A 27,283-nucleotide genomic window follows, 5' to 3' on the forward strand; every position below is an offset into this window, starting at 1 on the left:
GTTAGGCTAGTTCAACCCGCTGTTAAAGGTGGCTATGATGTAAACCAGCTGACTTTGTCTGAAGCATATTGCTGTGCACTCATACAACCCCTGCTCTTGGCTGACCTATTAGTGTGGTAATTTCTGGCTCATGTGTGGCGATTATCAACTCACAGCAGGACCATCTTTAACCAGCACAGCTATACCCAATACTATATGGACTAAGGTATCTGAAGTAAGCCTAAGAACATATGACTTCTGGACAGCTTAACGTTAAAAATGCCAATTATTCTTTGTTAAAGAAATCGAGAGTAGAAGGAAAACTGTGCATTGATGTTACATTCAAAGAGTTACAAATAACAAAAATAACCCGAGGCTGAGAAAGTCAGCTAGTCTGCTTCATGCAGAACAGAATTAACTCTCATTCTATTTATTTTGAAAGTAAATTGTGAGGAAAACCCAAGGAAACATTTAAGGTCACGTAAACTGGAAGCTGATGCATGAACTGCAATCAGAAACTCCATTGACACCTGTGGCGAAAGGGAATTCGTAAAAGCATTATGTTCTGCAAAACAAAGCTGAAGGAAAAAAAAAAAATCAAGCCTTTAATAAAAATAAGTATGAAAGTAAAACAGAGCAGAAAGGAAGCTAAATTAAGAGGGGTGATCATAATTAGAAATGTGGATTCTTTGTGCAAGTTAAGGAGTATCTAAGAGAAGAGATTATAGGTGAGCTGAAACACGTACACAAAGTGATCACTTAACATACATCACTCCTCACTTGCTCTACTTACTCCTTCATAATTAAGAGCAAAGGGACCACCCAGTAATGTTAACATAAGGTGCAAGTAAGCTGTTGGAGTTCAGTAATATCATTTTTAACACATACAAGCTACAACAGATGTTTGTAAGAGATATAAATAGTTATGCTTCAGGGTATAAACTAACCACTAACCATCTTAGGGTTGTGAAGAAACTACCCAACAGACTTGCTAACAAGTAATCGTTCCTTCTAATTTTCCCCTATACACATTTCTTTGAAGTCCTTCATGGACGACTGGCAGATTCAGCATGGCTATTTGTTCATTCTTATTTAACTTTAGGCCTGGCACTTGCTCTATAACATAGATTCTTATATTCACAAAGTTAAAAAGAAACAAAAATCAAACCAGCAAGCCTGTTTGACATATGAAAAGCATCTAGAACTGCCTTCACTTTTCATCAAAATACAGTGATATTTGCTTCCAGGGCACGCTGCTTTCTAAAGGAGATAAAATATCGGCCGCGAGAAAGCTGCTCACCCCTTTCCTTCAATGGATTGAAGATGACATTATCTTATTCCAGCAGAGTGATCCCACTGATGTACAATGTAGAGGACAGAAACCTAAAAACCAACAGAGAAATATTCAGGAGACAATAACATAGAACATATTTTCTTTAATCATATTCAGTCTCAGAAAGTATTTTGCTTATGATGTGGTTCCCTCCCTAAGTTTATTTAAACTGACAGGATTTTTTGTTGTTGTTGCATGTTTTGCAAAGGGTTTTTTTGCATTTTTAATAATCTCTAATCACACTCACTATCCCATGCTATTATTTGAACTTTCCCTCATCTTATTCCATTCATTCTCCATATTTATCTTTGTCTTTACTGATACCTCTAACAGAAGGCTACATTTGGACTGCTAACTCGCTTGCTGTTCATCCTTCATATTTTACTCTCTGGCTCACGTCTGTCTGCTTAGACTAGACAAGACACATCCCCAAAATACAACTACAAAATGCAAAGAGGAATAACTCAACAGTGTTGTAAAAATTAAGCATGAAACCAAGAAAGGTGAAAGCCTTTTTTTTAAAATTTAAATCTCCTTCGTAATCGTGCTTTGATTTTACCATGGAATGTATTCTAATGATGGCTATGATCAAGTAATCTACTACACGATAAAAACTAACAGACTATAGGAATGGGTGTGAGCCATTGTTAGGATCACATGTTCTGTGAATACAGGTTCTGCTACAGGATTATTCAGCAATTTTAAAAAGCTTTCAAAATATTACCACTTAAAATTACTTTAATTATATTTAATTTAATAGCACCTGTTTGATATATTAAAGCTACTTTTAAAAAGTAGTAGTGATCGTGAAGAAAAGTAGCAAAGATTGTGAAAATGTATTTAGAAAACACAGCTGCTCAAAAGCATTACAAAAAAGCCTGCAAAACTATCTCAGGGGAAGCTCCAGACACTAATGTTACACGAAGGCCATCTGAAATGATATGATGGCCAAAACACACAGCTGAGATCTTGAATCAGATTATCTCTGTTTCTCACCTAGTCAACGTTCCTGCGTTCCCATATTTGCCAACTGCGTAAGAACTGTAATGAAAGTATCTCCAACATTTTTGAAAGCAAGATGAAGTTGGTATTTGGATTTGAGAACCAAAATCTATCCATGTGTAGTGTAGAAGTAATGTTTTTCAGACGAGTTCACATAAAAACAAAATGCTAAGGGCCACTCAATATAGACGCCATCGCCAGTTCATGAAACCTAGCTCTAAAAGAGCAGGGAAGATACGCAGGAGTTGTAAGACAGTGTAAGCTTCAGCCATTGGTTAGAGGTGAAATACTGAGCTAGAAGGAGTTTCAGTCCAAACTGATACTGACCAAACTGAGGTCTTGAAGCCTCAAGGGGCAGATGACACAATAAAAGTTCTTACCACTTTCTCTTTAAACTGCCAAAGACCTATGTCCCCAAAGAATGGGCTTCTCTCATTTTTGCAACTTCTTAATTCTCTTGTGAGAAGACAGCGTACCCTCTTATCCCCTTCTTCGCATGCTATTTATCTTCTATAATTTTGGTACTCATTTTCACCTACCTCAACTTCTTAGGCTATTTTCAAATAGAGGACTTCTCACTATTCATAGTATCTTCTGAATGGAGGTCACTGCCAAATAAATTGGGATTATCTATTCTTTGTCTCTGCTCAGACATAAAGAAGGACTACTTCACTATTGCAAATCTGAAAAACCTGCTCCCTTCATTCAGAAACAACTGCAGCAAAGAACCACTGCTGCCAGATCTGGTCAGTCAAAAATATTTCACGTATGAAGAAGCCCTTGCCTGCAAAGCCTTCAGCTGAAACTGTGGAAATAGGCAAGTTTCTAGAGAGTGTATGAGATATCAAGGGCAGAAAGAAAGAGGTAGTGAAGAAATGCATGCCCAGGTGAAAGATGCTGCAGAGGAAAAGGTTTCGCTGAGGAGCCAGAGGACATTGCAGTCATATTGCCTTCTTCCAAGAGACACTTGGCAGCAATTAAGACTAGAGTCTACCCTAGAACATACCAGACAAGAAAACAAAGAGAGATCCAAGTTTGCACATTATGTCCTCCTGTATATCTCAGTGGGGACAAGAACATGGAGACAACACCAAGGCTCTGTGGAGCCTGAACTCGGAATCACTACTGCTTATTTGTTTTTTCCTTTTATTCCTCTGCAGACAAGCTTTAAAGTCATGTTATTATAAGAAAGAAGATACTTAACTATGAAACAAAAACCAAGGGCAACTTGGTTTGTCACTTAAAAAGCGTATCACGATTGGAGTTTTCACTACAAAGTAAAATATGACCTTGTGCATTCAAGCGTAGAACCCTCTTTTCAGTCATTCTCTCATTTTGCATGTCAGCTAGTAAGAAACAAAGACCTGTGCATACATTCACATATACAAATATTAGCAGACATTAAGATCAAGACACATTTGTATTTTTATAGATGCAAATAATAACATAGAGTATATACGCAGAGTATGTATGACAACATGCCATCAGGGATTCATTCTACCTTTGCTGCAGTGGTTATCTATCTCCAACAACCTGCCTATGAAGAGACGTTCAGTAAAATTAAGACAAGCAAATCAATATGAAGTTGGTGCATACAAGTTTATTAAAGCTGTGCTCAATGAGAACATACTCCTTATTCAGCAGCAAGGTGGCTTCCATTTCCTCTATCTTATGTACTTACAAAGTATAGTCATTATTTAGAATATTATACTTTTAGGAAGATGATGTTCCTGTTCAGGAATATAATACCAGCCTCAGGGAGTTGCACTACACAGATACAGCTAAACAGTTATTACACAATAGCTATGCTGTCAATTTCCCTGGGAGACAAGTCCTAAAAAGCCACAAAACCAATTTTCGGCTGCAGTAAAATGAGATTTACTTTGTGTCACTTTTTTCCCTTTTATTGTTTGGTGGTGCAATAAAGTTATTTATATATTAATCTTGATGAATACGAGATTACATTAAAAAACTGAATGCATGTTATACTTTAAGAAACTGAAAGTTAACAATAAATTAAAACCCATCACTAAAGTTGTATTTCTTCAGAAATACAAGCTACACTACAAGCTATCACCAACCTTTCTTTGCCTGTAGGATTTTAAGCATATATACTACGTAACACTGACTTTATTCAGCAAGACCTCTCCAACACTATATATACTGCTTTGTTGTCCCATTAATCCTTCATAGCATCCTCCTTTCATATCATCCCATTTCAGAACTTAACAAGCCATACAAAGTATTTATATCACAGACTATCTTCGAAGCATCACCACACAATGTCACAGAGCATGACAAACAACAAACCATCTCACAGAAAGATTTGCATTCATTTACCAATTCACTCTGTGTAAACTCCGCTTTCAGAATTTTAAAGGAATTCTGGAAGTTCCCCCATTTGCAGGTACCAAATATGAAAAAAAGTATTATAAAAAATGTGCCACTTTACAAGCTAAAATTGCATATGCAGTAACTGATAAAACTGATATTAAGGATGCATAATATAAATTTCTCAAGGCACAACAACAAAAGCAGAATTAAGGGCACCTGGGTCTCTTGAAGAACTTCAGCTCCTTAACTGTGCATATGACCTTTGCATTTACACCAGCATATTTCTTGGGAAGCATTCATAACCATGGTTCACATTCATGGTTCATGTAATCGCTCATTTACCACAGCGCATCTTAACAACAAGGAAGATAAAGATGAGAAATCCTATCCAATCTAGCCATAAAATAATGTCATCTCAGCATGCCAGGTATCCTGCCTCCAGGTAGCTCTTGGCATTGCAGAAGGAAATCCTCAGGCTGCTCTCCTACCTCCTGCAAAATGAAAACCTCATTCTTCTAACTATTAAAAAGATTCTTAAATTCAAGAAACTTCTGGCAGCATCTCAGTTTCTCCTACCTATTTCACACTGTAATTTGACCCTGCTTTATTAGCTCCATAAAGTAATAGTAAAGAATTAAGGGGACTAAACAGAAATTTTGGTAAAAGGGAAACAAAACTTGCGGGAAAGGAAAGCCCCCTTCTTTAATTGCTCCAAGAGTTCCAAGGGATTAGGGTATGAGGGAGCAAAAATATTTCCCATCACTCCCTCATCCATCCCAAATATTCACATAGTAAATGAAGATTCCTTTAGGGTTTGGGGTATTTTTCTGTATTCTTAACACTGCAAACTGAAGGACTTTTTACAGTTCTTGCTTGTGAATCCTAGCATACACATCATGAATCCTCACACATTATCTACCTGTCACAGGGCAGAGAAGTATTTTTTGCTCCTCACTATTTAACCAATGTGCTGTTATCATAACATTTTAGACTCAAAATCAAGAAGATAGTGTAGTATCTGCCTTGCTGCTATCATGGTAAGAGGACTGCATTAGAAAGACTACCAAAACCCTCTTACATACCAGGGGACATGTATCAGCAGTTCCACAGCTGGACCTGATTCTGGTACAACTTTCCTACTTAATGATATTTAATTACTTTTTCAAACACAATTTAATTAAAAAAAAAAAAAAAGAAAGAAAGAAAGAGAACTCCACCCTCCACATTTCCCCAGCATTCCCCACATGGATAAACAACAGGTTTGCATATGTGCTAGACACAATTCCACTCCCTTGCTACTGAAGCCTTTGGAATATCCACACAAGTGTGTAGTGAATCTCTTCTGGAAATGCTCATTTTATCATATCCTTCCAGGCGAATTAAACCAAAGCAACGGGAAATCCCATTTTAATCATGATTTGTATCAGCACCCAATAAACTATGACTCAAATTAATCTTGGTTTGTGTTTATACTTTGCGGTTTCATAAAGAAGACACAGAATAACTACCAATCTCACTATGCTTTTATTGCTGTTGAATACTTTACAATGTTAGCAAGCAGTTTATGTAAGCATATGTAAGTTTTCCAACATTTTTATTATAAAACCATAGAAGTTTCTAATGATTCTTTCTATGAAAGACTGAATTCCTAATGCTACTGAAGCACAGTTAAAGGATGAAGAAGAGTTTCATTTAACTAATAACTGCATTTAAAATGGACTGAAGACATTGAATGCAGAAGAAAATCCCTTCTACACATTTTTGGCATTTAAACACTTCATCAAGATTAAGATGTTCCACTGTCAATTATTTCATTTTTATGTCCTTTATGATTTCAGAAATAACGAGCCTGTCAATGAACCAAACATTAACTCAGACTAGCTGAATAAACTAAAGTGACACAAAATCCTGGTCCTGCAACCCTCTGTCAAATCCAGTTCCAAATGGTCAGTAACTGTCTCAGAATCTTCCCTCTTTTGACTCTAACATTTTGTCAAACATGAACAACTTTGTTTTGCTACTAAGTTTAGGCCCTAAAATGAACTGTTATTTTATTTTCAAAATGGTGATTAGATAAAAATTCTTCCTTTCCTGCTCCACTTTGTCCACAACTCTTTAGTAATAGTGAAACAGAAGCAATCAGGTCAACTAGGTTTTGCAAGGAAGATGTGCTGTGTTCTAGCCTCTTCTGTTCCTGCTGCCAACCTTCTTCATGCTCCCTTACTTTTCTATCCATGTTCTTTCCGCTCTTCAGCCTCGTACTACCCTTTCCCGTTGTTCCTTCCACACCAATGTACAGCTTGTCCTCTTTCTCACCTCTTGCCCTCTGTTGTTCCCCCCACTTCTGACCATTTGTCATCTTGCTAGTGCCATGCTTTTCAGGTTTCAGGGCCGACTGCATTTTCACCAAGCTTCAATCTCTGTTCCCCACCTCTCCCCGAACACCAGTCTTCGTCCCTCCATGAGTACAACTGCTGCCTAAGCATTCTGGGGTTGGGGGAGAAGCACAGATAAAGAAAGACTATTTAGGATTAAACTTACCCATCACCTACTGCTGTGGGATGCATCATGCTTAACTACTTGGTCCAGATGATGACTGCACAGTCAGGTGACATGCAAGGACCAACAGACAGGAAGATACTTGCGTTACATGGAATATTCAGATCACTTAGTTAATAAATATTTGCTGAGTAACATGTGCGAACCAGTTTTTCAAGAGCTTATGATTCGTTGAAGTTTCTCGAGGAACAGCCATATGCTCTGTGTGAATGCTTACGCTCTCCTTCACCTCTCTCCTCTGCAACGCTAAATTCCAGAACGCAAGTGTTGATATGCTCTTAAATAAGGCAAACAAGCATTCCCCCTCCCCCTTTAAATTAACATCTTTACTTTCTCTTAAAGTAATTTTCAAAATGCTATGTCATTTTAGCTTAAATTTTCCGGAATAACCCTGCTCAAACATATTTATCACGGCAACTTTCAGTATGACTAAGCAGCAAGCTACTGAAAACACCACCTCAAAATAAAAAAAAGCTAACCAGGTAACTTTACTCATGGCATTGCTACTGTCACGGCCTAGAACACATACAAATTCAGTGATCACAGACTGACCTGGAAGTGTAAGTTCTTTAGTTACAAAAATATAAAACACAGCACATACATTTTCATTCCCCTATTCTCTAGGCATGTTAAACATGTATAAAGCTCCAATTTCTGTTTTATTACCACCTCTGTTTCCTTTGAATATAAAAGACTAAGACTTCAGTTTTTAGTAATAAGTACTATAATATCCTTTTCCCTTTGTTTTGTTTGCTATGTAATTTGAAAAAAGCTAAGCAGGATGTCAAGTATAGCCACATTTCCTAACTTCCTCTGTCCTCAAGAAAAAACACAAGGCAATTCCAAAAGCTCCCAAATAAAATATAAATTGGAATTTGGTGGTTTAAAAAAAATGGATCCCTCTTAGTACACCGGCAGTAAGCTACCATATTCTACTTTTTTTGCCTGAATTTACTGTCAGCTGCAGAAGATTACAGTTACAGACCCATAGGTACAGCAGGCTAAGGGACAGTACATGCTTATCAGTCAGTTAGCTCCCATTTTCAAAAATGATCTTTTGACTGTAGCAAATACCTCTTTTATAGACATATGTAGAGAAAAAATGAGAACATCATGGGCGGGAGTAGTTGCTATATTAAAAACAAACAAGCATGTTCATATGAAGGATGATAAGCAAGCATGTGACGACAAACAGACCTAAGTTTTATTTCCACTTCTAACACTGACTTCCTTTTTGTCCTTCAGTAACATACACAACTTGGTATCCTCATGCTGCTGGCAGGGGAGCCAAGTTACTGCCCTTTACCACCTTCATAAAAACATGCCAGTATTCCATTAATAACAAAGACTGGCATTTCCAGATTCTTGGTGTCATTATTTTATACGCTAGTTCCATTTGACGATACCCGTGTTCCACAGTTGCAACATGAAACAGTCTTATTAAACAAAGTGAAGAACCTGCTAACAAACACGAATACTTCAGCATTCAATTATCTTGGGGAGAGCTATAACAGTCTGGGTAAAATACTTTGGTAACATCTGGCACCAAGTAAGCAAAGGAAATAACTCTATCAGCAGCTTTCTTCCTTGCTCTTGGGATCCTCTTGCTTAGAAGAGCAATAAGTTGTCTTACAGTTTGCACAGCATTGAGCTGTGGTAAAATATCACCCCCCACCCCTCGCAGAGACTTATCATTTATAAACCTACATACCCTTTTAACAAGTGAGACTGAAGCAACCAGCTGCTGCAAGAGAGAAGTAACATTTGTGGAATTTTAAATTTCACAGAAAAAAAAAAAATTTCAGTCTTACTTACACCAAAATAAAAATATTAATCTGCTTTATTGTAAGCTTTCATCACATGTGTGCCAGTTTTGCAAAGGTAACATTTGGCTCCCAGACCACTACATAATATTCTGAAATAAAATTTGGACTACATCTCTCTTCATTCAGGACATTAGCAGAGCCATTAGAACAAGCAGTTCCACTATCACAGCAGTGGTTCTGTGGATCATTCACCTTTCGCCGTTAGTACAGGGCTTAATGACAGCAAAATAGTCATTCTTTTCCAGGAAATTTAATTGCTCCTAAACACTTCTAAACTTGCTGTGGTAGCAATCAGAATTATTATGAGTTTATTACAGCACTGCATTTACAGTACAGGGAAAGGTATGAGAAAAATACAGTCAAAAAGCAAAATTTTGAAAAAGTACAGCTTCTAGAAGATATATCCATTTTATAGGACTGAAGTATTTAGAACAAACACGTATATTTCATTCATTCTAAACTCCTTTCAGTTGCACTAATGGAACACTGCAAGGACTTAGTTTTTAAATGTTTTTATCTTCAAAAGATAAACTGAATCTTAAAAACTGTATCTAGATTAAGAAAGAGTACAAATCAAGGCTGTAAGTTATTTAATATTAGACTAACTTTTTACATACCAAAGTGAAATTTCCAAATACAAAATAAAACCCCAATCAAGTGTAACAACATCATACATAAGATTCAAAGAATTCTCAGTTTTCCTATTAGCACATAGGAAATGGTAACAAGATAAATTCCAGTCCAGCAAAGCACTTTAGCTACACAATAATAAGACCCACTTTAGACATGAGACAGGTATTAGTATTCAATTTATGTAGAGAAGGATACACAGGCACAGATAAAATAAATGCATGCCCCAAAATCACTCAGGAGACCAATGAGAATGATCAGTCTTCAAGGTCTCAGTGCAGTGCAATGGCCTCTACGCTACCTATCTTTACCCTGTGAATGAAGTAAACGGAGCTATGCCTTTCACCACTTAACTGAAGCTTATGTTAAGAAAACACAGTGAAACCTACACTGAAGTTTTCCTGTGGATACTTTAACCATAAGTTGACAAGAAAATAAGTAAAGTGATAACAGTCAACAGTAAAAATATACTATACACCTCATAAAACTGAAGACAGAACACACATAAAAAAAAAAATTAAAATTACTTACTTTGGATAGATTAAAACAATGACAGACCAAGAAGTGTGAAACTGTTTCTTCAGACTGAATAAGTGTGAAATGTTTGGGGTTTTTTTTCCTCACAAGTTTTTGCAAACTTAAATGTAATGATTATATATGGCTACACACAGACTCAGAAAAGGATAACTCTGTAATTTTATTTTACAGAGCTATTTAGAAAATGCACTCAAAATGCATTTGCTGTTGCTTGATACTCTAGCAATGACAAGATCTAGAAATACATAAAAGGATTTCTGATACAATCACAACAATTTGTTTCCTGGTTCAGCATAATCCATAAAATTTGTACATGCAGCTAACAGGGACTAACCAGGACTCATTCTTAAACAACACTTCAGCACTTACCCAGCTGCAGAACCTATATCACTTTAACTACATATGTATATAACCAGAGGGATATAACCCCATAGCACAGCCAGACCATAACCAGTTTATATCCCACAGAGGAAAGGGAACAATCTGTAAGTGTATTCACAGTACGGAGAATAGCAAGGTGCATAAATTTCTTAAGCTATAGTTGTTACAATTCCCCTAATCAAACAATCTACACTGGTGAAACTTTGCGCAGAGCATGCTCTAGAATAAAATTATATGCAGTATTATGAACTAACTATATGTGCATGTTTTTGTAAAGACCAAGAATTCTTTAGCTTTTTTAAAAAAACAATTAGATGAGATATTTAGCATACACTGAAAATGGTCTACACCCTCCTGCTATCCTCCATAGGATGCTGGTTCAAATGTTTTCCAGCATCCACAGACCAGAACATATTGTCCGCGCTCCCTATTCCTGTGATCTGTTTAATGGAATGCACACATCATATTCCAAATAGGGGCAAGGACAGAAATGAATCTTGCCTGGACAGCTCTTAACTGCATGTGACAAGAAAAAAAAAAAAAATTCATTGCATGGCATAAAAATTCACTTATAAGGGTATCATACCAGATCTAGAGTCTCATTCTCCCTCCCAAAACCATGCTAGTCATTTACTTAGATGTAACTGACAAAAAGGCATCACAAACTGCCCACAGATTTAAAAAAAAAAAAACCAAAAAAACCAAACCGTGACTGCATCTCTAAATTACATTATATATTCCCATTTAGGATAAGAGAAAATATTTAAGAAATCCTAAAAAAAAAGACTGTGATAAGCTATAGAGAGAAGTATCACACAGATGCATCAACTACTTATATTGTTAACCGATGAACTCTGGGCCATACAGCTGGCGTTGTGGGAATGAGGGAAAGCTATCGACTACTCCACGGAGACCCGAGACATGTGGCTAATTGAGGCAATATTTCAGGATAAAACCAGCACTTGATTTATTATTGTTTACACACATCATAAGCAGGGCCTCTGGGCAAGTCAAGTTTCAGCTCCTAATTGCGGCTGTGTAAACACTCAGGAAGCCTCGGTCTAGGTGTCAAGAAGCCTCTACTCGTAACCGAGGCAAGAGACAATGAGGTCACATAAAAAATATATTAAAAAAAAAAAAAAAAAGGAAGAAACCACCTCACGCCAGAACTGCGCACACTGCCCCAAGTGCCAGCCGCTAGCACAATCTGCTTTCTATGAATAAGAGGGGAGGCGGCGGGGGGGGGGAGCACAGCCAGAGACGCGCCAGACCCCGCTCTCCCGGGGGCCGGGCCGGGCTCCGCCGCAGCGCGCCGCCACCAAAGCGGCACCAGGGCCGGGTCTGGGGGTCACCACCACCACCCCCCCCGCCCCGGCACCCCACGGGGCCCGCCCGCGGCCGCAGCGGCCAACTGCCGCCGGCAGACCCCCTCCTCCCGCCCGCTGCCCCCCCCCCCCCCCCCCCCGGGGCCCCACCCGGCCGGGCCGGGGCAGGTGCGGAGGGGCGGCAGCTGCCGCGGCGCTTTGATCCCCGCCACAAGCGAGGGCTCCCCGGGCTGGGTTGGGTCGACGGGGCCTGGCACGGCAGCGAGGGGAGGCGGGGGCGAGAGGGACCCCGGAGAGCCCCTGCCGCCCCCCCCCCCAAGGAACTCCTGCCAACACGGCGCTGGCCCTTTAAGTATCACGTCGCCTCCCCCCTCCCGTCGCCCCCTCTCCCTCCTCCTCCCTCCCCCCCCCCGCCCCGGCCGCCGCGTCCCCTCCGCGCGGCGCCGATCGGCGGCCCGCGCTCCCTCTCGCCCCGTCTCCTTCTCCACTCCCCCCCCCCCCTCCCCGCGCGCGAGCGCGGCGCCGGCGCGCCCCCGCCGGCGCGCGCCCACAAGAGACAACGGTTACACGGCGGCCGTTCCAGAATTTTCCTCGCTCCCCCCCCCCCTCCTCCTCCTCCTCCTCCCCCCCCGCCCCACTCCCCTCCCCGCGCCTGCCCGCCACCGCCCCTAACCCCCCTCTGGGTGAGTTGCGGAGTGCGGGTGCCCCCTCCCCGCTGTTCCGCGTGGCGGGCTCGCCCCCCCCCCCTCCCCGCTCCTTCCCCAACCACCCCCCCGGTCTGGTGGTACGCCTGGGCCCGGCCGGCGGTGGCGGCGGCGGGCGCGCCGTGATGGATGGCTGGCTGGCTGGCTGGGAGCGGGTTTGAGTGACAGCGCTTACCTGGGTGCCAATCTTCGTCACACTGACAAGCGGCTGCAGCAATCGGGACCCGCACCGCCGCGACACGCGTCACCGCGCACACACGCACCCGGCCAATCGCCGGCCGCGCCGCCCGAGACGACACCACGCCGCGTATCACGCCTCATCAATATTCACCGCGGGGGGCGGGGCACGCGCCGGCGTAGGGAGGTGGCGCGCGGTCGCCCCGCCCCGCCGCCACAGCGGCGGGGCGGGGCGACCGCGCGCCACCTCCCTACGGCGGCACCTCCCGGCTCGCGCTCATGAATATGGACGAAGAGGGCGGGGAATCCCGAGCGGGCCCGGCCACGCCTCTCCCCGGGTCGGAGAAGGCGGCGGGGCGGGGGGGGGGGGGGAGGTGAAACCACCTCCTTGGGGTCGGGGGGGAGGAGGGAGATACCAAGTGGGTCCGCCACGCGGGGAGAGGGCGACAGCCGTGAGGCGGGGGTCCGCCACCGCCGGCTTCCCGCCGCTTCTCCTCAGCCTGGCGCCCGCTGCTCTCCCGGGGGCTGCTTCAGGGCTGGGGGAGTGGTCCCGGCTGGCTGAGGGCCTGGTGGGGGTCCCTGGGGGCTGCGCCTCACCCCGCCTTGTCGGGTGCCCCGCGGGGAGGGTGGCGGGAGCCGCCTGGGGCGGGCGCGGAGTCACCCCGCGCCCCGGAGAAACCCCGAGTCTGGAAGTCTGTCCAGTCCCCGAAGGCTGTACAGGCCTGTGTCCCAAAAACTCGGGGGGAACTTCTCCTCCACCCTCTGTGTGGGGAAACTGCTCGGCAGATCCTTTGCCGTGCTGTGACCCTTCCTCCCCCAAACCTGCTCCCCTCTTCCTCCAAACCTCGGCCCCACTGCAGGCTCTGAGTGAGGGCAGACCCTGCACTGCAACCAGCATATCCCCAGAACCTCAGGATCCCGCCCCGAGCTCCCGCCATGACCCGAAATAAAGGTGCTGGGTACAGATGTCTTTCTTTTACTGAAACTCTGCTTTCTTTCTCCGCTTGGAAGAAAACAGCACTATCGCAGCTCTTCCCTCATGTTTTACCACTGTTATATATGCCCTGTTTCCCAAAACTGTTCTTAAGTAAGGAGCAGGAGAATCGGGGAAGGAAATGTGGTTTCGGACAGATGCATGACTTGTGGCTTAGCCATTTTGCTGTTGGGATATCTAAAAAGTTTCTTGTAGATTCTCTGCTGTGCAAAAGGGCTTGAATGTACACCTTTCGATCCGATCACTGAGATGATCTGTCATCTCTACCCTGCTCCTCATTCTTAAGACTTCTGAAAGATCATCTTAGCAACCTCTCTCTCTCTTTGAGGGCAAAGGTTATCCAAGGGCGGGGGGGAAGAAGCTGATATGTACAGAGCAAATCTCATCTTATGAAGCTCAGCTCAAAACCAAAGCAGGTTTAGTTTCAGGTTTTGTAGCCCCTCTGCAGAACAGCAGCTGGGAATCTACTCCGTTATCCTGTGCCCCAGTAAACTGGGAATGCCCTACATTTTTTCAAGGTCCATGCCACTCTTCCTCTTGGTTTAACAGTACTAAGCTGCCTAGTTTGTTTTATATAGCACTTTCCTGGGCCAGGCCACTTATAGAGGATGTGGCTAATAGTCTGGCAATAGAAACAGCTACTTAAATGTTCCTGCAAGCCAGGTCTACCTTCAGTCCTCCAAGCATAACTGCTGTGTCGAGACCCTGCTCAGCCAACACAGTTGCTCTCGGCCTTCAGGAATCTAGTCACTCTGTGCACACTGCCACCATTTGTCCACTAACAAAACAGTCATTTCATCCTCTCACTAGACCGTCTGGAGCCTTTACAGGAGTTCATTTTCCAGCCATTTTTCCCCATGCAGTCCGAACCACATGGACGTCGGGCTTGTGAACTGAGAAATTACTTGCACACCTAGCAGAGAGAGTGGGAAAGAAAATGAACTATGCTAATCCAGAGTGCTCAGATGTGTGAATCGGGTTGGTCTCAAAGTTCATGTGAATGACTTATATAAACAAGATTTAAAAAGAAATACAACTGTTAGTTTGTCTTACAAGAGCCTCTTTCTCTATTTCTGCTCTTGCGCTGTGTAACACCTCCTCTAATAGAGTTCCTGTGGCCAGGCTGGCTTCTTCTACCACAAGTTTCATCTCTCATTATCCCTGACACATTCATTAGTGACACATTCACTAAACAGTGCTTAAAATTAACTGGTTCCCATGCCCAGACTTGCCTCTTCTTCAAATTTGATTCTCTCTGCAAACCCTTTGTTCTCCTTCTGCCTTGCCTGCACTTCTTCGGATAGGAGTTCACCAATTTCTTCTGAGAAAGTACAGATTAAATTCAAACTAATTTAGTTTCTGTTTAATCTCTTCTCCCAGTGATCTTCAAAGCCTTTCTTGATGCCTTTCTCAACTTGAATTTTGCTTTCTCCTCCTGCTTCTCTTTGCTTTTCCTTCCCTTCCTGCCTGCCACTTTCTCTTCCCCAGCTGCCCCCTCACACATGACAGGTGTAGAAATCCCTCATCTGCTGTCTTCCCCTCACCCCAGTAATCCCATCTCTTGGTCTCCTTTGTAATTAAGGTTACTCCATCCTTTACTCTCCTCAGCCTCTTACACTTTTCATGACACCAATAAATGTTCTAACTCCCTCGATCTTAAAGCAGGTGACTCCGCAAGCACCAGAATTAAGAAAGCCTGGCTCCCCACACATTTGTGCCTCGTGGTTTGTTAACTTTAGGGTCTAAGGTGCAAGCTTTAACTGAAATCTCTTCCAAAGTTGTCATGCACATAATGTCTCTCTTTAGTCAGTGGATGCTGTTGCCTAAAAGCTCCCACTGCAGACTTTCCATCATTCAGGGAGTACACGATACCTCTTCCCTATGCCACAACTTATTGGCATGAAAGTTACAGAAACTAAATTATTCTCACAGCTTTAATCCTATCTGGAGTAAGTCGCGAGGTTCAAATATTATTAAACGACATGGATACACCCCCAAATATACCTGTGTGACATGACTGTATACCTCATGACATGACCATGTAAAACTTGTTCCCATAAGAAAGTAACCTAAAAATCACACCTGATGTAACTCGTGCCTTCCAGCTGCCCATGTCTAAACTCACTGAATGCACTCTTCCCAATCACTGTCAAGAGGTCCTTGCTTTTCATTTTATCTTCAGTTCTCTCTGATACAGCTTCTGCAGGCTCGAAAGCTAAGCTTAATTTTTAAAATATCACAGCTGAAATGACTCCGGAAGATGAAGATTTAAGAAAAGCACTAAAAATTACAAGGCTTTTGAGAGAAGCCTGCAACATTTGGAAAATAGAAGGAGCTGGGAGGAGAGGAGCAGCATGGGAAAAGAATGAAGAAGTAACTGAGACAACTGATTCAAAGGCAAACAAACAAACAAACAAACAAACTAAAAGGGAAAGGATAGGTAACCTTTTCTTTCTTTGTTTCTAATTGTCCAGACAAACTGTGTTCTCCCTCGTCAATTCTGCAAAAGGACAAGGGTTCAATACATAGGACAGAAGACAGCAATCATGAGGAAATTCTTCATACTACGCATTTTATAAGGGTTATTACACAACTGATGTAGTTTTATGCTATGAACTTCCATGGGTATGGGTGTACTTGCTTAAATGCAATAGTGAGAGGGCTGATTTTTTTTCTAAAAAAGCAAAAGCTGCATGCCAAGGTGAATGAAATGCCATTTTAATATTTTGTAATCACAAATTACAAGTGCATAAAAATGAGGTTCTGTAATATTTAGGCTTGTAACTGCAAATAACAGAATACTCACATTCTCAAACCTCTGTTACTTTCTCCACACTGTACATATTAAATACGCTTATTAAGTATAGCTCATTACTTAAAGCATGCACAGATATGTTTGTAGGGTCAGGCCCTTACTTGGTTACTGAGAACAGTCCCAGATATATAAGAGCATTCCTCACAGTTGGACCAAATATTTGCAAACACTAAGCAATGAAGGTCCCATCTCACCAAATGAGAAAAGCACTTTCCCAAATCTATTCTCTGAAACACACTTTCAAGTGCAATTTAGAGATAGTAGGATTGTGTAAATGTATTGGAGGGCAAAACTGTATCCTACATACAGTTGCTAGACAAATTAGGCTTACTCTGACATCCTTTATTAATTTCCAAGTTCTAAATATTACAACTGTGTGCATAATATAACATTCATATGCACTTAACGTATTCAGAAAAAGGAGACTTCTCATGGCTCTTGATTGCGTACTTTGCAACTCTTTCATAATTAAGCTTTCAAAGGAAACATTTACACAGAGGTGAAGGGATGGGCTTCCATGCAGGTGGTGGTAATCTGCACTCATAACTTACTGAATAAAGACTGTCATTGCAGTGATAAGACTGGAAAAATCTAAACAGAGCTGGGTTTTCCCTGGATTCCCATAAAAATCAGGTGAGTTTTTAAGTGCTGATCTCTTAACAATGGGAGGCCTCTGCAGCAAACCAGTTTCTTCTTTCATCACTCCAAGGGAAAAAAGTATGTAGTAAGACATGTCAACGACTTAGATGTCCTCTGGCTGTTTGGAGAGCATTCCAAAAAGCAACCTCTGTGTGCCCTGTTTGCAGGCACAGCACATTCACATCTGCAGCCACAACTTTACGTGGTACAGGAGGAGCCTGGGAAAAATGTGTGACTTATTTTATAATGGATATGACTTTTAAGATTTTAAGGCTGAAATTAATGAGTTAACTCAGCCTAAATAAATGTCAAGCTTTGCTTGAACTAGATCATGGAGATCGGTGTAACTCAGCTGGGAACACTCCCTCTGGAGAAATTAAGAGCTCATGTCCCACAGCAGGACCTGGGCTCGGACCAAGAGCTGGCACTGCAGTGCAGTACTACTGCAAGGAGTTTCTGCGTGGGGATCAAGATGCCATCCTTTTGATGAGCTGTTATTGTCCTATGTTTTTCCACCCTGTCTGTTCAGTAGAAAAACCAACATACTTAAAGCTTCCTTCAAAAAAGGAAAAATTATGAATGTCTTATTCAACATTTCTCCTCTTGTTAAATCAAATTTGAATTTCCAGAGCTCTACATTAGCTGAATCACTGGCTGCATACTACTCACTCCATCTGTTTATATGGTTGAGTCACTGCATTACCAATATCTTAACACGTTACTTGGAAAGAATTTTGGGCGATCTGGAGGATAAAACCCCAAAGCTCTATAAGATAATGTTCCCTTCTGTATGTTCTGTAGTACCATACTTCACCTTGACCCCTTTCTGCTATCAGAGATGTTAATTTGAACAAACTGCTATTTTGGGAAAAAGAGCTTATCATAAAAGTACAGCTTCTGCTTAGAAGCTGAAGACTGAGCTGTGATGTAGAAATCCACTGTCACCTCCCCATGTGCAATGCCTTGCCCTGGGAACCGTGCGAGGACTTCCATGGTGATGGAACAAACATCTTTCACAACCCAATGTATCTTTTTTCCACTTGAGATGCTATAAACAGATTACCTTCTGAGGGCAAACTGTCTGCTTTTAATGATGCCAAAAGTTGAGAGTATCTTGTTTGACTGCAAAGTTTCATCAAAAATGTGTTATACTTAGAGACATTTTCATTTCCGTTGGCATTGGGGGGGGAGGGGCAAAAAATAGGGCAGCCGGCCAGAAAAGCAGAATCAGAAGGACCAAGGTGGAATTGCTAATACACACCTTGATTTTTATTTTACAAAAAACATAAAAAGAGAATATTTTGTATGAATCTCACAGTGGAGGACTATGAACGTATTCACGTTATTCTGGGAATTGAGAAGCAGAAAGTGAAACCAACTGAAATAAAAGAAAACCAGTGAGACTAGTTTTACCTTCCAGACAAGGGGCTAGATCCAACTCCCACAGAAGTCAGTGGAACAATTCCCACCGGCTTAGGCGGGATTTGGATTCGGCAAAGTGAGATGCAGAAAAAATAACCAGGAAGCATTAATGAGAGGTTCTCAAACACTGCTCTACAGAGCACTTTCTTCAGTCCATAGAGACCTGTCTTTCCTCTCCATTACTCATTTACTTCCAGCTGCTTTTATGGGTTTCTGCCTTTTGGAGCCTAGAAGAACCGAGAGGCGTTGGTAACAGGGAATGAGAATGGCCAGCCAGCCAGCCTGCTCCCAACACTGTTTTGCAAATGGAAGGGGAAAGAATTCAATTGCTGAGCAAATAGAGAAAAAATAAAGAAGGGACTATCTGAAGGAGTAGAAGGCCATTAAGCTGAGAGGATTAGGTGGCCTTCAGCGAGGATTAGGTGCTTTACTGCCTAATGCAACTGTCTAGCCAGGCACCCGAGCTCCTAGCACAAAGCAAAAGAAAAGCTGAGCTCCACACAGACGTCTGCACTGAGCTAAAAGCAAATAGGAAATGCCAAGGGCAGAAGCGTTCCACAAACATTCCCCTTCTCGTCTCCGCCAGGTTGAGATTTGTGGAAACTACCATGGACACCCACCCCTGGGCTGAAAGCAGACAAGCCCGTCTCTGATGGTCCACACTGCAGTACTGACACCATATCCTCCAGGCCCACATCCACACTGTCATTCCAGATGTGACACACATTCCTACCACCACGTCTAGATGAAGCCCTTCCTCTTTGGAGCAGTCAGACATCTGGATCAGGGTCTGGATCAGCTGATGGTTGATGTTTGGGACGGCATTCCCATTAACGCTTTCAGGCTCTTCCTCAACATGAAGGGCTGTTGCCATCTGAGCACAAAGCTAACACATGCATGCATGACAGCCTGGATGGACCTAGCTGGCACCCAGTTCTTAAATGCAGGGCACTCCTTTCTTCCACATGTACATGTGGGTCAAACTACCTTAAGTCCAACAGTGGCCAGTAGTAAGTGCTTACTGAAAGAGTGTAGGAAACGTGAAAACAACTGGGTCGGCCTTCCTCCGGTGTATCTTAGGAGCTCCTGGGGTCTGAATGAGAAGTTGGAATCAGACCATCATATTCAATGGCCACGGGCAGACTTCTCCATTAATTCCTGTATTCCCTTTTTTGAACCCATTTACAGATTGCAATTCTATAATGTCCTTTTGCCCACCAGTGAGTCTCTCCTGGAGTTAGACTAAGTCAGCCTTTCCTCACAAGAAAGAGGAGATACAGGAGACTTTATGGACATTTTTTCTAAGATTTATTGGTGAGAAAACATTGTAGGAAAGAAAGAATATGTCAACAGCTTGCAGAACAATAAGGTACAGAGATCCGTATACTGGCTCTGCATGAAATAGCTTTGGATCTGGAGGCAGTAGAAGTAATATTAACCTCATGCTGGGCTGGGGATCTGCAGCACAGAGATGCATTGTGCCACACTGGCACATCCCAAGAGGCATGCTCCCAAAGCTTTGCAATGCCTGAGGACACAGACTCACCTCCCCCATGGACCATCTAACCTGGAAGCTGCAGGGCAGTGACTTTTCAGCTCTTCTCAGTTTGCAATACCCTGTTTATTACCCAGAGCAGGTGCAGATTCCCAGGGAGACACAAGCCTCCTCCCATACAGGCGGTGCATGAAATCCCACAGATCTGCAGACCACATGCCTCATACCATTGCTACAGGGCCTCCTGGGACAGGAGCTGCACCCATCCATTACTGAGATTCTTCCTCATCGCATACAATATTTATTGACCAGCACAGACAATGATGGAATGATACTCTGTAGGATTATTGAAGCACATGTGATCCAGAACCAGACCAGAAATAAAATTTGCCCTGTAGCATGCCCTGATTGCTCTCATGCCCCATGTCCAAGCTGAGTCACATCCTGCATCAATCAGAAAGCCCCATACTTCACATCGTGCTCTTAGGAAGGAGCTGATGTGCAGCCCCTGAGGCAGGGTGAACTGCTTGGTGTGCCCAGCAGCCCACTGCTGTAACACACTGCTTCCCACTGATAGGACCTTGGTAAAGTTCTCCAGCAGACCTTGGACTGCTGACCAAGACTCGTCCAGACTAAATGAGTAACCCTGGTCTAGTGAGCAGCACGCTGACCAGGGAGAGGGGAGACCTAGGTCCCAGCTCACAGCCCCAACCAACAGCCAACGCAGTCATGCTGAGTGGCTTTTTTCCTCTTACCCAAGGAATTTTGAGCCCTGGAGAAGAGAGCTATTAGCAACTCATTCTCTTTTACTCATGTAAGGCATAAGTCACGTCAGTAAGGGTCGGAATTTTTGTTTTTTAAATCTATTAAGTGAAGTTCATGTAGATTGCATCTCTTTTCTAATAATCTGTATATTTTGGTAGCTTTACTTTCATAAATGTGGCATTGAACAGGGTCAGAAAGAACACAGTGGAATCAGCAGAGGCCTTTCAAAAAGTGCCAGAAACAATACTGCTTATGGCTTTGTAACTGTTCATAGAAAGCAAGAGTCAGCATTGCAGTCCATTTCATAACTAACCCATACACTCCATAAGTAGTTTAAAGCACCAGAGAAGGCAGCGACAAAATCCATTCTTCACTAAGAGGTGACTCTTGTTACGCTCCCTCACCATTTCAGAGATTTACAGTTCAGCTTTCTCTAGGGTTTGCTTCCTGCAGTCCTACTTTCTGAGTATTTTCACCGAACCCTGTCAAAATTGTCCTTTTGTTTTGCACTGCCTTCTCCAGTTCTCTTCTAAAAATGATCATGCTTCTGCTTTTCCAGGCACACAGGAGTCAAAAAGCTGTATCAAACCCAGCATGTTTATCTCAGTATGACATCCCATGTATAAAATGCGTGCCTATTCGGGATGTCAATCTTCATTATTTTATTTACTTCAATCAGACCTAGGAAAACAATCACAAAACATGCAGGGGATTTTTCTTCTTCCTCAGTACTATTTCAGAGTACTGTATGCATCCACAGGATGATGGCATTCCTTTGACTGCTAAGTAAGCATATTCCCTGACTGCACAGTCTCCATAGGCAGCAAGTAGCCGAGCTCCCATGCTGCACAGTTTGTGCGACGGACTGCGTTTGCACAGTGAGATTCAATTCTATCTTCCTGTAGGGACTGTAGCTTGCTTTTTCTTTTTAAAACTAAGGAGCAAAGTTTTACATTATCAAAGGTTTGGTGTTTTGTGTTTTTTCCCCAATTACTGTAACATAAGCTGCATGTAGCCAGAAACTGTGGTGACTATAAATTCCAGCTGCTCCCCTAGTAGACCACGTAGTGGTAGGATGCTACTGATATAGTTAAACATGAAAAAAACGAAAGCTTTCAGAACCCCCATTTTCCTGTCGTACCTAGACCCAGCCTTGCCACTTTCTCATACTCCAGTTTTGTATCACCGCCTCCACTGCTGACAATACTTTTTTCAATGGGAATATCACAGCTGTAGCCACTGCCAGAATCTCTTGGCAAACAAGCTGCTCTCTGAGTCAGAGCCTAATGCCATTACAAGGTCTGCAACAGCTGCAGCAGTCATACATCTGCAAGTCATTTGAACGTTTTATGATGAATAAAAACTATCCATTACATAGACCTATACATTATATATTAACCCTAATACTTATTCAGTTACACTAACAATAACCTTTTCCCTCTGCATGCTGTAAACTTCTTTGGCTACAGCATGTGTTAACAGAGATACTTAGAGCTCCGGTCCCTGTGTACATATTACCTAACTTATTCTACCTATTTAAACACGAAATGGGATGGTGGAAAGAAAGAAAGAAAGTGAATGTAAAGCTATAAAAATTCACACCATGCATAAGGAAACCATTTTTATATAATTGCATGAGCTTGCATACACTCATACAAATAGAGAGGATACAAAACAATGAGAAATGCAGAGGAAGAATGAAAACATGGACTCAAAATATATAGTTGAGAGATTTGATTATGATATGCACAGATCTCAAACCCATCCAGATGTCCCCAGCCGGCAACCTGATCCTCAATACCATAGCCAAGATTTGAAATCTAAAAAGTCAGAATACTGAAGACGGGGTAGCAGGGCTTATGGAAAAAGAAACAGGAGTTGTGAGTAGTCAAAAACCTTTAAAATAATAACGATAATAAAGAAACATAAATGTGGTTTCATGAAGGAAATATATACACAGCCGCAAATTATGAAGTCAGCCCTTCAGGATATTACATTCCTCATGCAAGTTGCTGAGCCCGCTCAACATAAATAGGTGTAAAATACACTCACCGGCTTAGTGACTTCAAGGATAGAGTCCCATATGTGATTCCCTACCAGTGAGTCTTCTACATATGTATACTTTTACAACAGTAAATGCGAACTGGGCAAGACATACCTCCCTATGAGTTTCACCATAAGAGTTTTAAAGAGACAAGGCGAAAGTCTGTCATGACAGAAATCTATCATAATTTTTCCATGAGATGCTTCCAGACCCAGAATTTTACTAGCAACCCATATGCATGTAAATACTATTTCATGTTCCTTCTTTATCTGTCACTTGCAAACTATTTTTGGATTCTCAGAAATACATCTCTCTTGCTTCCCATTCACTTTTACTCTGTATTTCATGTATCGGTTTAGTGCCCTTCATAATATCAGTATCGCTTTGGAAGCAGAATGTCAATTAACTTGCACTTCCACACTAAGTTAAATGTGTGGATTAGTAAGCTATGAAATAGTGTAGGTTTTAAATAAGAAGCAGCTATTAGAATAGTCTTACAGTTAGAGAAGTGACTTTTAGGAAATATTTTCTTGACTTGATCTGCTTCCTCTGAGCAGTCAGAGGCCAAACTGTTTATTTTACTGGCAATCCATCTTTATTGCTTGTGCTGGCTTTAATATTTCCATTCAAACAATCCACATATTAAAAATGAAAAAGAAAATCCTAATAAGGTTACAAACAGTTCATTTAAAGGGGATTCAAAAGGCGTCCAGCAGAGATCTTTTTTTAAGGGTCAGAAAAGCATTACATTTCAGGGTTGAAAAACCACCTTGCCACTGATGAGTGGGATGCTTTACTCAACACGGCCAAATCCCCGTGGTCAGTTTGTGGAGCACCTACCTCCCGCTTAAGAAAAAAGGGAAAATCTTGGCCCTTCTGATTGCAAAGATAACTTACCAAGCGTGACGTGACGCAATGATGTCTTTCTAAGTCAGCAGCCAGCCAGCTGTCTCTTTGCTGCTGCTCCTACTTTTCCCAGGCTCCGGCAGAGCAGAGCTGAGCAGCCAGGCCAGTCGCACAGCCGCTATCGAGTCAAAGGGCAAGAGCGAAGCTTAGAATAAACACGTTGTTTTCACTCGCTTGCTTGAAGTGCTGCCAAATCTCTTAACATTAGCACACATAAATTGGTGAGTATCATGAAGCCCGAGGCCTGAGCAGCTGGAATCTTGTAGTTGTTACCTGAAATCTTAACGTCCAAAAAAATAGCTTCCCCATTCCTTGAGGCTATGTGGAAAATCTCAAAAAACACAATCATAAAAGTATGACTAACATCAAGGAAAAGAACTCCCAATTATTTCTTTCTTTAGTTCTCTTTTTTTATAGTCATCTCAAATTTGCGGGGGTGGAGGGGGGCAATGGGGTGTCTTTCCCTCAAGATTTTCAAACATGCTAGTTTCCCAAGACCACATGGAAGAAAGCACTCATTGATTCTAGAGGTAAATCCTAAAGTTATTCAAAGGGGAGGAAGACTATGAAGATAAGCAGCTCAGGGCCCAGCAGTAAACAACGGTACAGCAGGAGCTAAGCAGCTGGAGGAAGGGTAGACTGGTCGATTTTCCTCTGCCCAACGGCGACCTTCAGGAGGCAGGAGTGGGGTAGAGTAGTGATGTTCCTCCCCTGGACAACAGCTTTGAAATGGTTCTTCAGCAAGGACTTGAGAGAAAAAGCTCCTTCTCCATATCCAGCCGCCAAGAGAAAAGGAGTTGAAAAACACTGAATCCTTACGGCTAATGGGAGGGTGATATAAAAGATGGAGTCCATTGACTGGTGTCCAGAGACAACAACCTGGTATGAATTCCAGCACCATTCCACTTCCCAGCAGCTGGATTTCTCACCAGGGTGGATTGCTGGTTTTGGACACCTCCCCATTTTTTCCCGTCTGTTAACAGTCTTCCACTAGTAAGTATTTGGAACAGTTGTAAAGCTTTTTTTGTATCTAAACGGCCTTGCCATTGCATAAATGCAACTTCAAAATTGCTGGCATTTCTGCACAGACTATCTGAAGTGTATTTTTGTCATGCTGTTAATAAGCGTTGCATCTCCTGGGAGAACCTCAGCTAGCTCAGAGTTTCTAAACGATGTGCACGCTCAATGCAGAAGATGTAAGGAAAAAATCTTTCCCATTTTTTACTGTTTTTTATTCTGAGTTGCTCACTAAATAGATGTGATGAGAAAAAGAGAAAGTTGGGACCACTAACTCATCTATAAAGTGAGGATGAGAACCCAAGAAATGATGCGACTTGCCAACAGTTATGCAGGCAGCCAGGGGTCTCACAAATGATCCAGAGCCAGTCCAATACCTGAGTCACGAGGACTATCCTTGCTCTCAGTTCCTACGTTATCCTTCTGTTTTCTATATTCTGAATTTCTTTCCAGCTCCCCTCACGTTTCTCCCAGTCCTCAAACAATAGAACATAGCTCACTTTTAGGGATACCTCAGGAGAGCTTGGGAAACATCAATAGAGTTTAGAATGGCCTAGTCTGGCATGATTCTAAACCAAAATCTAAACTAAATAGGAGATGCTTTTTGGTAAAGGACTGCATGAAAATAAGAAATGAAAGCATGAAGGGGTGGTTCTTTCAAGTCCCTTTCCAAGCCTCCAGGGAAAAATAACTATTGCCCCCTTCTTTGATACAAGACATTAGCATTTGCCTAGTACAAGGTGTGTTGTGGCTTGCATGTTCCCTCTCCAGTGGTAGACAGATGCTGTCAGATTTCAGAAACCAAGTATATCTCCACTGTGCAAACAGCCAAACGGAATACCAAGAGCACCTCATAACCAGGGAGAGAGGTAAGACAGGAACAGAAAACAAATTAAAAACTCAACCAACAAAAAAAAGCATAAGTAATCTTAATTAGCTCGTTTTTTACATTACTGGATATTAACTGCTTTAGGAACTACCTATCCAGACCTGATAAAACACTCAGATTTGGAAAGGGGTACTGCAATTTGAACCACATGTCAGACTGGAGAAACAAAGACGACTACTGCTAAGAATTTTAGGCATTAATTTTAACTAAGACTCACAGCATGGGTTCTGTGAGTATTAGAAGTTAACATGCATATAGGCTGTACTCTGTGATACTACAGATTTACAGAACCATGTTCCTGTTAATCGATTTTGCAGTTAAATGTTTGTTGAGAGTGCAGGGGAAACCAGAATAAATTCTGAGAGCTTATCCACTGACTCCATACACTGACCCCATACACTGACCCAAAGTTTGTGGGATACTTTATTATCATAAACACACATGCTTAAACTTATGTCCCTAACTATGCATTAACACAGTCTTTTTCATCCCAAACCTGCCACATATCCTAAGACTTTCAGAGGTGGTTATGAATTTCCAAATGTAACTGAATGTGTGTAGGCAAACAAAAAAGAGGGAGCTCAAAAATATGTGCATCGGGAGCGGTACCATCCTGAGATGAACACTAAGGATAATATGTAAGCACCAAAACCATAGAGTCATAGAAAAGATAAATAAGTATTTATAATTCCGTGAAATAGAAGCACATGAAAGGAGAAGGATGATCTGGAAACTTGATGGGATATTTTGTTCAGAGTCCTAAGAGTTTAATTAAAATCATCCAGAGTTTAGAGGAGTTTCTCTCAAAGGATAAAATTAAAACAAATGAAGAAACAAAGCCACAATACAAGAACACCATGGTTGTAAAGTCAATCACTCAAACGTTCAAAGGACCTGTACTAAAGTGCCTATATTACCCTTATTGTGTTAGTTCCTTTTGTCTAACTCTGTATGCAAACAACAGCATACAATACAGAACAGCATGGGAGGGCTGTAAATCACAGGCAGACAGCAAATACTTGGGCCAAGAATGATTCCAAGATTTTTTAATTTGTTTTTACAGCAGGACAGTGGGGACCTGAACCTGCCCTGCACTACTGTCGCTGCATAGCAGCCTGAAGAACAGGAGTCTCCCAGGTCCCTTCCCATTCACTACAGAAGATTCCACACTAAAAAATTAGGAAAATTAACACAAGCCCCCTTCTAGCACGTTATACCTTGAAGCATAAGCTACGGGGAGGAAGACAGTCAGAGACCACTCAGGCAACCTCTGTCGCTACAGAACAGAGTAGGATGCGCCGAGGGCGCGCTGTGACCACGCGAAGACGCAAATGGGCCTGGAGTATGTCGCACAAGGTGAGCCTGAAGGAACGGAGGTTATCTGTTCTGAAGAAGAGAATAAGGGGGATGTTATTACTACCTTCAACTACCTCCTTGGAGGGTACAGAAAAGGCAAAGCCAGGCCTGTCAGAGACATGTAGTAAGGATCAGTGTCAGAAAACAAAAAATT

At 42.2% G+C, this 27,283-nt stretch overlaps 1 protein-coding gene across 7 annotated transcripts in view; it reads right to left on the reverse strand.

Moving 5' to 3' along the window:
* PKNOX1 (PBX/knotted 1 homeobox 1) overlaps positions 1 to 12,935 on the reverse strand; it is a 47,585-nt gene extending 34,650 nt beyond the window's left edge. For 2 of the 7 annotated variants that reach the window (XM_052793857.1, XM_052793851.1), the window contains exons 1-2: positions 12,786 to 12,935; positions 1,280 to 1,362 (exon numbers count right to left, since the gene is read on the reverse strand). The gene's annotated coding sequence lies outside the window, so the exon portion shown is untranslated. Of the gene's footprint in view, positions 1 to 1,279; positions 1,363 to 2,308; positions 4,222 to 7,189; positions 7,729 to 8,918; positions 8,952 to 12,785 lie in introns of those variants that run through there. The other 5 variants (XM_052793855.1, XM_052793856.1, XM_052793854.1 and 2 more) reach the window with 5 other exon arrangements.
* Positions 12,936 to 27,283: the final 14,348 nt, after the last annotated feature.

The sequence above is a fragment of the Harpia harpyja genome, chromosome 8 (assembly GCF_026419915.1).
Source record: "Harpia harpyja isolate bHarHar1 chromosome 8, bHarHar1 primary haplotype, whole genome shotgun sequence".
NCBI classification, from domain to species: domain Eukaryota; kingdom Metazoa; phylum Chordata; class Aves; order Accipitriformes; family Accipitridae; genus Harpia; species Harpia harpyja.